Source organism: Nanorana parkeri, unplaced genomic scaffold, assembly GCF_000935625.1.
Source record: "Nanorana parkeri isolate BGI_ZX_2015 unplaced genomic scaffold, ASM93562v1 scaffold1326, whole genome shotgun sequence".
NCBI classification, from domain to species: domain Eukaryota; kingdom Metazoa; phylum Chordata; class Amphibia; order Anura; family Dicroglossidae; genus Nanorana; species Nanorana parkeri.
In genome coordinates, this window is record NW_017307594.1 from 170,987 (window position 1) to 182,443 (window position 11,457).

The following is an 11,457-nucleotide window of genomic DNA, read 5'->3' on the forward strand; positions in this document are numbered from 1 at the left end:
CTTGTTGTGGAACTCCAGGCCCCATGAGGCATTGCAAGACAATCAGATTTGTAGGTTTACCACAGCTGGAGTGCGGAGATTGCCAACCTTTGGGCTATAGAGTGTACTAGAAGTAATTATGAGGTCATCCTGATTGATATCCACCAAAACCGACTGGAGTAGAGTTGACTTTCACACCAAGCCCCACTCATCGCTAGTGACATTAAAAGGTAGGTTTTCCTCTCACTTTCTAAAGATTTCCCTTTACATTCAAAAAAAGTGAGGGGGCACAGGAGTTGCAACCCTTCTCTAGTCTATTCCAAACTAGAAGAGACGATTTAGCTTATGTTCCACTTTGATTGCAGACCTGCACAGCTTTGGGGCAGTTGTCCTCTTACCAAATTCTTCAGAACGGAATTTTCTTTTAAAGGTTATGGCCCGGCTACAATATCATGAAAACATATTTCCAGCAAACACCAATGATGTAGCTTAGCCCCCAAACTAAAGTTCAGTATGAAACATTTCTTCAATCTTCTTCCTCCACCTTGACCATCAGGTCCGGAGAGGCCGAGTCGGTGTAGTCTGCATGGTGAAGTTTTTGGTGCTCGATGAGCTGACTTTCATAGATGAAGGCATTGCCACATTCGGTGCAGGCAAAGAGTTGCGTCTGATTGTGGTCCAACATGTGCTTCTCGCAGTCCTCCCTTTGGCTGAAATATCGCCCGCAGAGGGGGCAGATGTAATGACTGCCATGGATCCGCTCATGGAGCCGAAGGCCGGCCTTGTGCGAGAACTTCTTCCCACAGACCAGGCACACGCTGTGGGTATCTATTTGATGAAGTTTCTCGTGTTTGGTGAGGCTGTGCTTGAGAGCGAATTGCTTCCCACATTCCGTGCACTCGTACTGCTTCTTCTTTGCGTTCATCCCATAGTGGTTGTTGAGGCAAACCTGGGACGTGAAAGTCTTTCCGCAACCCGAACAGGCAAAGGGTCGCTCTCCTGTGTGCCTCATGAAATGGAGGAGGAGAGCTTTCAGTTTCGTGAACTTTTTGCCGCATTCAGCACACGTGAGGTCTTTGTCATTTTTGTGCGCCCTTTGAAAGTGGCTGAGGAGATTGCTGAAGCGCTTGAAAGCTCGCTCGCACTTGAAGCAACGGAAGGGGTTCTCATTAATCACTGGTTTTTCCTTGAGGAAAGGCTTGAATGGACACTGCTGCCCGGGATCTCTGGTCCGGTCCTCTTCCTGGGCGGCCTGGGACGGCTCATTAAACGACGGGTCAGACATTATTCTGGTCACCGTCAGGCCCGACATGGCAAGCTTGATGGGAAAGGTGATCTGTTTCAAGCGTTCGTAGAAGCTCTGAACATTATAAATTTCATCGGAGACATTCTGGCTTGATGGGTCATCTGTCAGACACAACAGCAAAGGTTACCAATAACGGAACTGCAATTGATCAAAGAACAGGAACTATTTAAAACACTTTCTGGTTACTCATGAGAAGTGATGGGTTAGCAATTCCCAGCCTGCAGCTCATTCATCTATACTGAAGAGACTAAAGAGCTGAGACACTTGAGGTCCAAACCGGATTCACATCTGAGCAGCACCCAGGCTTAATTTGAGGAACATGCTTCAATAAATCTACAGTGACAGCTCATCTTACAACTACTGTATCCTGACACTTCTGAATTCAGGAAAGGACTCGCATAGCCCTAGTCCTATTTAAAAGGGCAAGTCCACTTTCCCACAAAATGCAAGAAAATTAACTGAGACTTACACCATTGCACCAACCCCTCTGGCCACATCTTTAAGCTACAAGCGCCAGGCGATGTACATTTCATTAACCGCATTGCAGCCCCGCACTGAGCATCCAGCATAACACTCACAAATGGCGAGCGCTCACTGGTCAGCACGGTCACATGACCAAGCCAACCAATGAGTGCTTGCCATTTGTGAGTGTTATGCTAGATCCTCAATGCGGGGCTGCACTGCAGTATATGGACCATACACCAGCTGCTGCGGGTTAGGAGGAGGGCTGGCATGGTATCTAAAAGGGTATGAACAGAGGGGTAGGGAGAGGGGGGCGGGATGGTGTGGGTAAGCTCATTTTCTCATTTTGTGAGAAAAGTTACACACTTCCTGTCCAAGGGTGACAACGCTCACTCACCGTACTGTACCTATAGAGATCAACCTAGGACAGCTCCTCCTCTCATCTCTTTAACATAGGTGGGAAGTGTTCAGTGATCCACAGAGCAAACATCACAAAACCCTGCTCCCGGATGCATAAAGAGGGCCAGCACTTGGAAGGACTAATGGAAATATCAAAATGTCTTGATGGGTGGGAGTCAGTCTGAAGGAGTGGGCATTCCTAGGTAGGCTGTATTTCCATGTAGACCGCCCTAGGTCTATGCTGAACCACCGTGACTGAAAGAACTGAAAACCAATACCTGAAAGGGTCTGGCTAGGGATAGTCAGGCTGGTGATGATGCTGGATGTCCTCCAGCCAGGAAATGAGGCAGGCTCTCTCTGATTCTAATGCACATTGTGAGAAGCTTGCAGTGAAATCACAGTAAGTGAGGAGAAATACCCTTTTACAATGTTACTGAAATATATTGATTCCCCCATGGTTTTCTGACCTGATGGCCAACACAGACTGGGGTCAGCTGGTGACTTCTTTTTAAAGTTGGTATTTGCACACTAGAGTGTGACAGGTTTAACAGGTTCAGGGATGATGCTCAATAAGAGGCGGAAAGAATAGTTAAGGATGAGTGCACTTTAAAAACAAAGAGCAGCTACCCTTTTCGTCCCCCACCCCTGACCTAAACCATAACACCCTCCGCAAATCTGGCACGGTTCCGCTATTGCTTACATTCAGCTTTACAATGCTCCCTCTGCTGGCTGCACCTGCACATTACAGCTCCGTCGACTTCTATGGGACCTCTCCCTGCCGGGAGACGGACACAGCCAGGAGAGAGAGCCTTGCAGCGCAGGATGCCAACAAACAGCGAAGCAGTTGCCCCCGGATCTCGGTAATTATAGCTGTGTAAGAGGGAAAGGTGGGATCATTGAGGTCGGAGTGGGCGGCAGTGTTGCAGCCACGCTTTATACAACATTACTTTAACAAGATTAGCGTTTCAGAGACATGCACAGTGCCCACTACTGACCTCTACTGTGGGGATCAGGGAACTGCTTGTGGTCAGCCTGCTGTAGGCTCCTTATGCAGGGCTCTTCTCCTCTCTCAATCTTTGCTACCATCGGGGGTGTCACACTGATCTTCCCTGTATATAAAGCACAATAACATTCATTAGACAACCATCACAGAAGAGGTAGTCATTAGGCGGAAGGAGAACAAATTCCTTGGTGGATCTGGTAAAGCCTCTCACAAACACCAGCTGTTTAGGAAGGCAAGATAAACTTCCTGGGGCAATTATAGCCAACTTTGCTTCACATAGGAGGGTTCCTTCCTAACCCCCCCACAGGGCAGTCAGATCAATTACCTGGACAACATAACACTACTGAACCATAGGGCCCGTGTGGTGCTTTCAGTCTCTTGGAGCCCCCAAGGTACATGGCGATTCCACTTATGCCCACCTCAAAACTGCTGACTGTACAATAAAGGGACATCACTTCCCTGAAGAGGGCACGTCTGCCTGGAGTCTGATTTTAAGAAATATCAACTAAAACCTGAAGGGGTGTATTATTTTTTTTTTCACCATCAATTAGACTACTTTACCTACAGCCATGAGGTTCCAGTAATTGTCCATCATCACCTTCTTATAGAGCTTCTTCTCTGTATCGTTTAAACACGCCCACTCATCTTCCGTGAAATAAACCGCCACGTCATCAAAGTGCGGGTGTTCCTACGGAGAGACCAGATATGGGAGTACAAGCCTGTATGCCTAATTTCTCAAATCTCATGATTTATTTTGAAGTCCATGACGTCATTTTTCTGAGCCTACAAATATTACTACTAGGGATGCACCGATACCGAGTATTTGGGCCAGTACTTGTACTCACGCAAATACTCCCGATACCGGTACCAGGAAGCCGGACAGCGAGTCATTACACACCGTCTGGCTTCCATCTCCATGCTCCTTCGTCCCCAGGGAGCATAAACCAGGCTTCCTAGCCAATCAGGAAGCTGGGGGGGTAATGACTTACCGCCTGGCTTTCCGATTGGTCGTGAAGCTGGCCATCCAGCCGGCTGCTTCCTAGTCACTTGGCGCCGAGGGAGCATGGAGGGCCAATCAGGAGGACAGGTAATGATTCACCACCCGGCTTTCTGATTGGTCGGGAAGCTAGCTCCATACCTCCGCGTCACCTGGTGACGAGAGAGCATGGAGACAGCTTCCCGGCTAATCAGGAAGCTGGGCGGAGAAACATTACACCCCGCCCGGCTTATCAGGAAGCTGAATGGAGAGTCATTACATGCCGCCCAGCTTCCTTACTGGGACTTATTCGATATCGGCAAGTACCCGAAAAAATTATAATCGGTACTCAATACGGAAAAACCAGCATCAGTGCATCACTATTTACTATTGCATGTGAGGTCACTGCCCCCTGTGATGTCCAAACTCCGTATGCCACCTAGAGTTCCCCTCGATTACTCAAGAGCCTAAACACAGCTGTTTCCTGGTCTATGAATTTCGGACAATCTGAGGATGGAGGAAACTGAACCCCACGTGAGCTCTCTACCCCAGAAGACACAACTATCACCTCAAATGAACAGTTCAGATGGAGATTTTCACACTTGCCTGACATTCTATTGGTGTACTTACCTCATAAGATCCGTGTATCAACTTATCCACTTCTTCCATGTTCCATGCTCGATTACTGTCCCCCCGAGATGTCTCAGACAAAAACAAACTCACGCTCGCTGGCTCAGGATCTCGGACGATTACAACTTTATGGGGATGAGATTCACTGCTCTCCCGAAAACAGACTTGCCCGGGCCAGTAGGATTCCTCGGACTGTGTGGAACACTCCTGCACTTCAAGTTCCCCATAACTGCTCTCTGGAAACTGAACTGCTTGGCTTCTACTCTTTAATGAGATTTTGGCTTGCGTCCCAATGCTTTTGCTCTTCTTGGTTGTGTTGGTAGAAGCATGCTTCACTTTTATCAGATTGTAGGCCGAGCATGCAGCGTCGGCATATTTAGGGAGGTATTGCTGACCTTTCGATCCCTTCTTTGTCGAGGATTGTTTGTTCCTTTTGGTTAAAGTGGAATTTTTTGCACTTTCTTGGGGAGCCGAAGACTGAAGTCCACCAGCGTTCCCCAAAGATGGATGGAATAGGCTCGACTGACCTGCAGGGTTAGCAAAACCAACCACTTTGGCCGTTTCTGCATAATGTCCGCTAGCTTGGATCGTTAGCGGCTTGATCTCAGCATCTTCAAGCCCAGGTTCCGTCTTGATTTCGGCATGGGGAAATTCAGTTTGCGTCGGAACGGCACATGACCCATGGGCAGAGGAAGGCTGATGTCCACCAAACTGGACAATGTTGGGTTTAAATCTTCCAGGGTGGCTTAAGGGGGGCATTGGTCCAGTGTTCTGAACTACAGCTGGATGAAATGTTTTCTCTGTGGAAGAATGAGCCGTGATTTTGCTGATGGGCAGTGGTACAGTTTCAGGCTTCACCATTTCCAGTGGGGTTGTAGAACCCACCTGGACAGAGGAACTCACGTGGCCACCAATCTGGGAAATGTTGGGTTGAGCTCTTCCAACCTGGGTTAAAGGAGGCATAGCACCACCAACTGGAGTTAAAACCAACGGAACAATGTCCTTAACTACAGACTCGCCCCTAGTTTTGGGAACAGGGATCTGCAAAGCTGCAGATTGTGGTGGAACTGTAGGTCCACCTTGGGCCAATGAAGACCGCAGCCCACCAACTTGGGTTGCGGTGGCAAGTGGTATGATGGCATGAGATGGTTTAAAGTTAAGTTTACTGGCCTGGACTGTTTGTGGCTGAACACCCGGGCCAAGCTGTACAGCAGCAGGCTGAAGACCATGGATCTGCACAAGGTTGGTAGGAACTCTTCCACTTTGGTTAAGGAGAGGTTTACTTCCATCAATTTGACTGATAACTGGCTGAACACCACCTAGTTGAAGAAGCTGTGCCTGGGGTCCACCGGCCTGTAATAAAGAAGCATCAGGTGCACCAACCGGTAACAAATTGAGTCTGAGACCCTGCAGTGGAGATGCTACTTGCCCTGCAGTCAAGATCAGGAAAGACTGACCACCAACTCGCAAGATGGACGCTTGTTGTCCAATTCCTAGCGGTAAGGATGGATTGTTTATGGCTGATGAATGGTTGGTGCTCTGTGGTTGAGATTCATGGTTGTCACTCGGTGGATCCATTTTTCAGTTAATCTGTTGGAAATAAAATATCGCATTTGTTAGTGTTTGGTAACCTGACCTCTTCTACCACCTACCAAGAGATCTCGAACAGGAATCGCGAAGCAAAGGTCTCAAAGAGCCCTTGTCCACAGAAATGGACCACCACCCTCAAGAACTAGTCACTGCACCCGAACAAATTCAAGTCAAAGTAGAACTAGACCTCTGGTGATTTTCCTCACATTGGAGGGATTCCCTCTCAATTCCTGTTTCAGCAATCAGACAGGAAGTAAAAGGAAATCTCCCCAATGGGTCACAAGAGTGGCGGATCGCTTGTATAACCACGCACAATGCGGCCCCACTTTTCTGTTGCTGCTGCCGGTTATCCCAGGATCCGCTGTCATTCCCAGCTACAGAAGCTGGTGAAGCAGATCTCTGCTTCATCAGCTTCTTTGGGGGTCCCTAGGTGAAATTAGGGGTCCTTGTCTCCATAAAGAGGACCTGTCAGTGTATATTGGCTATCACATAGGGGGCTTGTTAGTCCCCTATGTGATAGCAATAAAGTTAAGTGTAAAAAAAAAAAAAAAAAAAGGTCAAACACCCCAAAAAATTGAAGTCCACCGCCCCCAAGCACTTGTAATGTAAATATGCGTCGGGTACGCCTACGTGAGAAAACAACAATTACGCCGCACATGTTACATATCGCCACGAACGTCGGAGTGTGAGCAATAATTTTCGGCCCATTAATCACTGATAACACTAAACTGATGAGTGGTAAAAACTTTTAAAGCGTTGCCTGCGGTCAATTTTGGGTATGGTAGTTTTTTACAATTTAACGGGCGCGCGCAGTTTTAAACCTTGACATGTTTGGTGTCAATTTACCCGACGTGACCCCGTCTTTTATATTTTACCAAACAAATTGGGTGCTGATAAATGTTTCCTAACATTTCATAGGAAAACAGGTTTTTTGTTTAAAAATTTTTGGAACTTTTTTCATCCAGTCACGTGATCAGTATTTGATCACATGGTGCCTGCTGAAAGTGACCATCAAGTATCTGAATTCTGGTCATGTGACCAAAGAACTAGGCACTTGGCTACATGTCTGGCCATCATGGGATCCTTACGCAGGGATTTTAGGCTTTCCTGTGAACGGAGCTCTTGGAGGGGGTGTCTAGTAGATGTGCAAATCCCGATGTCGCCCCGCAAAATCAGCGCGTGACCTGCGTCAAATTCTACATCAGTGATTCAATCTGGAGCAAGCTGGCCTACCTTGACAAAGACAGACAGATCCTTTAAGTAATTAAAGGCGCCACACACTGACATTTCACCAACACTGACTGCAATAAGTTAAACATTAGCATTGTGCATAGGGAACTCAAGGGCCTGAATGAAGCACTACAACTCCCAGCATGACCCGACTCTCGCCAGCCCTGTACAGCACACTGGGACTGATAGTCCCTCCAGAACTCAGGTGTCTGAGGCTCCTCACGTTGTTACCTGTCCAATAGAGAGGAGCGGCCGCCCCCTGCGCTGGGCCTGACGAGGCATTTACAGACCGCGCACTGGAGCTTATTGGCCTCTCCGGGCTTCCGCCGCGCTTAGGTTAGTCGCAACTGTCAGGGACTCACACCTGCAGCTTCTGCGCCCCCCCGCGCGCACCGGAAGTGCCTTCTTTGCCATTCAGGCGCGGTGCGAGGGAGATGCGGCCCGTGACGTCACGGCAAGGAAGTGGCCCAGTCGCCATCTTGGTTGTGGGCGAAGCTGCGTACAGTGCATTATATAGAAAAGGAGGTGAATAGTATATAATAAGAATAATAGTAACAATAAAAATATATTATTTGTTGTTATTAAACGTATGCCTTCCAGTGTCCCGCATCCACGGATTGTCCCAGTATTAATGAAATTCAAGGCCAAAAACTTCCATTCAAAACTATTCCTCAAACACAAAGGATATAAATCTGCTTTGTGTGCTCCAAATGCCTTTGCAAACCCCAATATCGCATAGTAAATTTGGAGATGACATCCTTACTGTGTTGTACATAGCCTGTGTAGAGAGCAGAGCTGTGGGAGGTGCCCAGCAGGCCCCACCCACTACAGGCTCCCTGCGGAAAACTACAGGAGGGGGTGGATACAAGACCAGTTACCCTGCACAAGGAGAGAAAGTTACAATGACCGGTCTTCATTACAGGAAGCTCAAAGTGTCACACTGGTTTACATGCACAGATCTGGAAAAAAATACCCAAAGCTCACCGAGGACGAGGAAGTAGTAACGTCGCAAGGTTTACTTGGTGTGAATAGTTAAGAGTTTTGTCCATAGATTATGATTTAGTTTGGTCCACCCACAATCCCCATATTGCAGCAAAGTCATCAAGTGTTACCAGAAAATTTGGCAGGTGAGGTCAGGGTTAAGGGAACATCATCTGCGAACAGTGAGAATTTGCGGTCTGAACCAGCTATTTCTATCCCTTTGATATTGTGATTCTGCTGAACATGTTCAGCTAATGGTTCAAGGGCCAATAGAATTAGGGATAGGGGACAACCCTGCCCAATAAAAAATAGCTGTGACTCAATCCCATAATATTTGAGTTTAGCTTGGGTGTTAGAGTAGATTGACCTAACCCAGGCTATGAAGCGACTGAACAAGCCCCATTGGTGCAGCACCTCAAATACCGTAAGTAGGACCAGGAGAATGTGCCAAAGGCCTTTCATATATTCAGTATTAAAATCATAAATTCTTGCCAACGAGTCTTAGCTGAATGAATGAGATGCAGTATATGGAGGATGATGTCTCCAGTTTGCCGTTTGGAGTGACCCTTACCTCGTCCATTTTTACGAGTTGCCCTAAGAATCTATTGATTCTCTTGGTGAGGATCTTAGAGAGTTACTTAATATCTATTCATTAAGGATATAGGGTGGTAATTTGCCCAAGAATGCAGGTCCTAGGTAAATTTAGGAAACCATTGCTAGGTTGGCCATGAGCACATATGGGGAGAAATGATCTCCCCTTTTAATTTGATGACAAGTTCCCAAGATTGGAGGACAATATATTCAACAGCTTAGCTGTAGAATAGGGCCGAGGACCCATCCAGTCCTGGTCTCTTGCCAACCCAAAGGTCTTTTATGACCTGTTGGAGCTCAAGAGTAGAGATATCAGCATCCAAGAGCCCTCAGTATTTTTGAGGGAGGATGGACAAGGAGGTCTCTTGTAGGAAGTGTTGTATTTTGTCGCGAGGTGCCAAGTACAGCTTGGACAGATGTTTAAATTCTGCCAGAATTTTTTTTGGATTGCCTATTCAGGTACTAAATCTGGTTTTGAGCACTATAGGGGTAGGTTTGGAGGACAACGTCTTTGGATTGCCTATTCAGGTGCTAAATCTGGTTTTGAGCACTATAGGGGTAGGTTTGGAGGACAACGTCTTTAGATTGCAGACTAGCGTAGCATCCACTTTGTTGCCGAAAGCTCAGAACGATCCGTCATGCAGAGGTTTGGGTCTGATCGGCTACTGTCTGTTTTACTGTTAGCTTATGTGGGGTTAGCTTTGAAAGTAATTGGGGCCTGTTTAGATCAAATTCGTTTTTTAGGATACGTTGCATACATTTGGACACGTGTTGTAAAATATGTGGCCTCTGATAACACCTTATAGGCTTCCCACAAGATGCTGGTGGTAGTGACTGAATACTTGTTTAATATATAAGAAAACTGTAGATTTTAATTCTAGGTGGGTGACTTATCTGTTCTATGGATAGCAAGGAGTCATTCATAGTAGTAGAAGAAGTGGACAGCTTATGGAGCATCAGCTTGCAGGTAATAAGGACAGGATCATGACCACAGGAATATTGCTGAGGAAATAAGTGGGAGAGAACGTTGGTGAAGGAACATGTGGTCTACACAAGAGTGGCAATGGTGGGATTGGGGTGACTCAATCCCATAATATTTGAGTTTAGCTTGGGTGTTAGAGTAGATTGACCTAACCCAGGCTATGAAGCGACTGAACAATAAGTATAGTCCTAAGGGTGGATATAGCTCTGGTCAGACATAAACTACTAAGTAATAATGGTTCGGCCTCACCTGGAGTATGCGGTGCAGTTTTGGGCACCGGTGCACAGAAGGGATGTCCATGAGCTGGAGGGAGTCCAGCGGAGGGCAACCAAACTCATCAAAGGGATGGAGGACCAGAACTATGAGACACGGCTACTAAATTTAAATATGTTCACGCTGGAAGTAAGGAGATTAAGGGGGAGATATGATTTTCATGTACAAAATGTTCCATAGTCATAGCGGCATTAGCAACAAACTCTTTAAGATTAATTCCGTAACAAAGACTAGAGGCCACCACCTAAAACTGGTAGAAAAAAAATTCAAACACAAGGGGCGAAGGGGGTTCTTCTCAGTTCGAGCGGTTAGGGTCTGGAGCTCGTTGCCACAAGCAGTGATTTCAGCAAATAGTGTGGAATCATTCAAGAAGCTTTTGGACGATTTCCTGAGAGACCGTAATATACAGAAGTACAGGTACTCTTAAGAATGAGATGCCTCAAGGACCTATACACACACACACAATAGGTTGGACTTGATGGACATATGTCTTTATTCAACCTCAAATACTATGTAACTATATTTGGTTGAACCGTTTGTTCCCAGGGAATGGTTGCTGGTTTTTAGCTGGGTATTCAATTTGAGGTTTAGGACAAGCCTGGAGTCCCCACAGAGGAGTATAGTGCCCATCAAATGTGCTTGAAGTAATGAACAAATATGGGTTACAAAAGGGGGTTGGTATGTAATAGAATAGAATGGTGACCCCCAGTGTCTTGTAGCGCACCCCGCATAACTCCTCCCATGATCCGGGGCTCTGCTTGCACCAGGGCTGACGGCTCTTGAGAGGCACCGGAACATTGTAAAGTGTGATGACAAGGGGACCGGGGCATAGACTGCAGCTCGGGATCACCTGTTGTCACTCCCAGAATTGGATGCAGTGGGGGACATGGAGGGGAGAAGGAGGCAGGTAAAAAAAAAAAAAATAGCATTAGAAGACAAGTTATTTTTAATAACTGGCGCATGGGTGGGTGAGAGGAGGGAGAGCGTCACATGGAGATAGGCTTTAAAGAAACCCACTTATAACAAATAACGAACTCTGTAGCCAACTAAGAAAT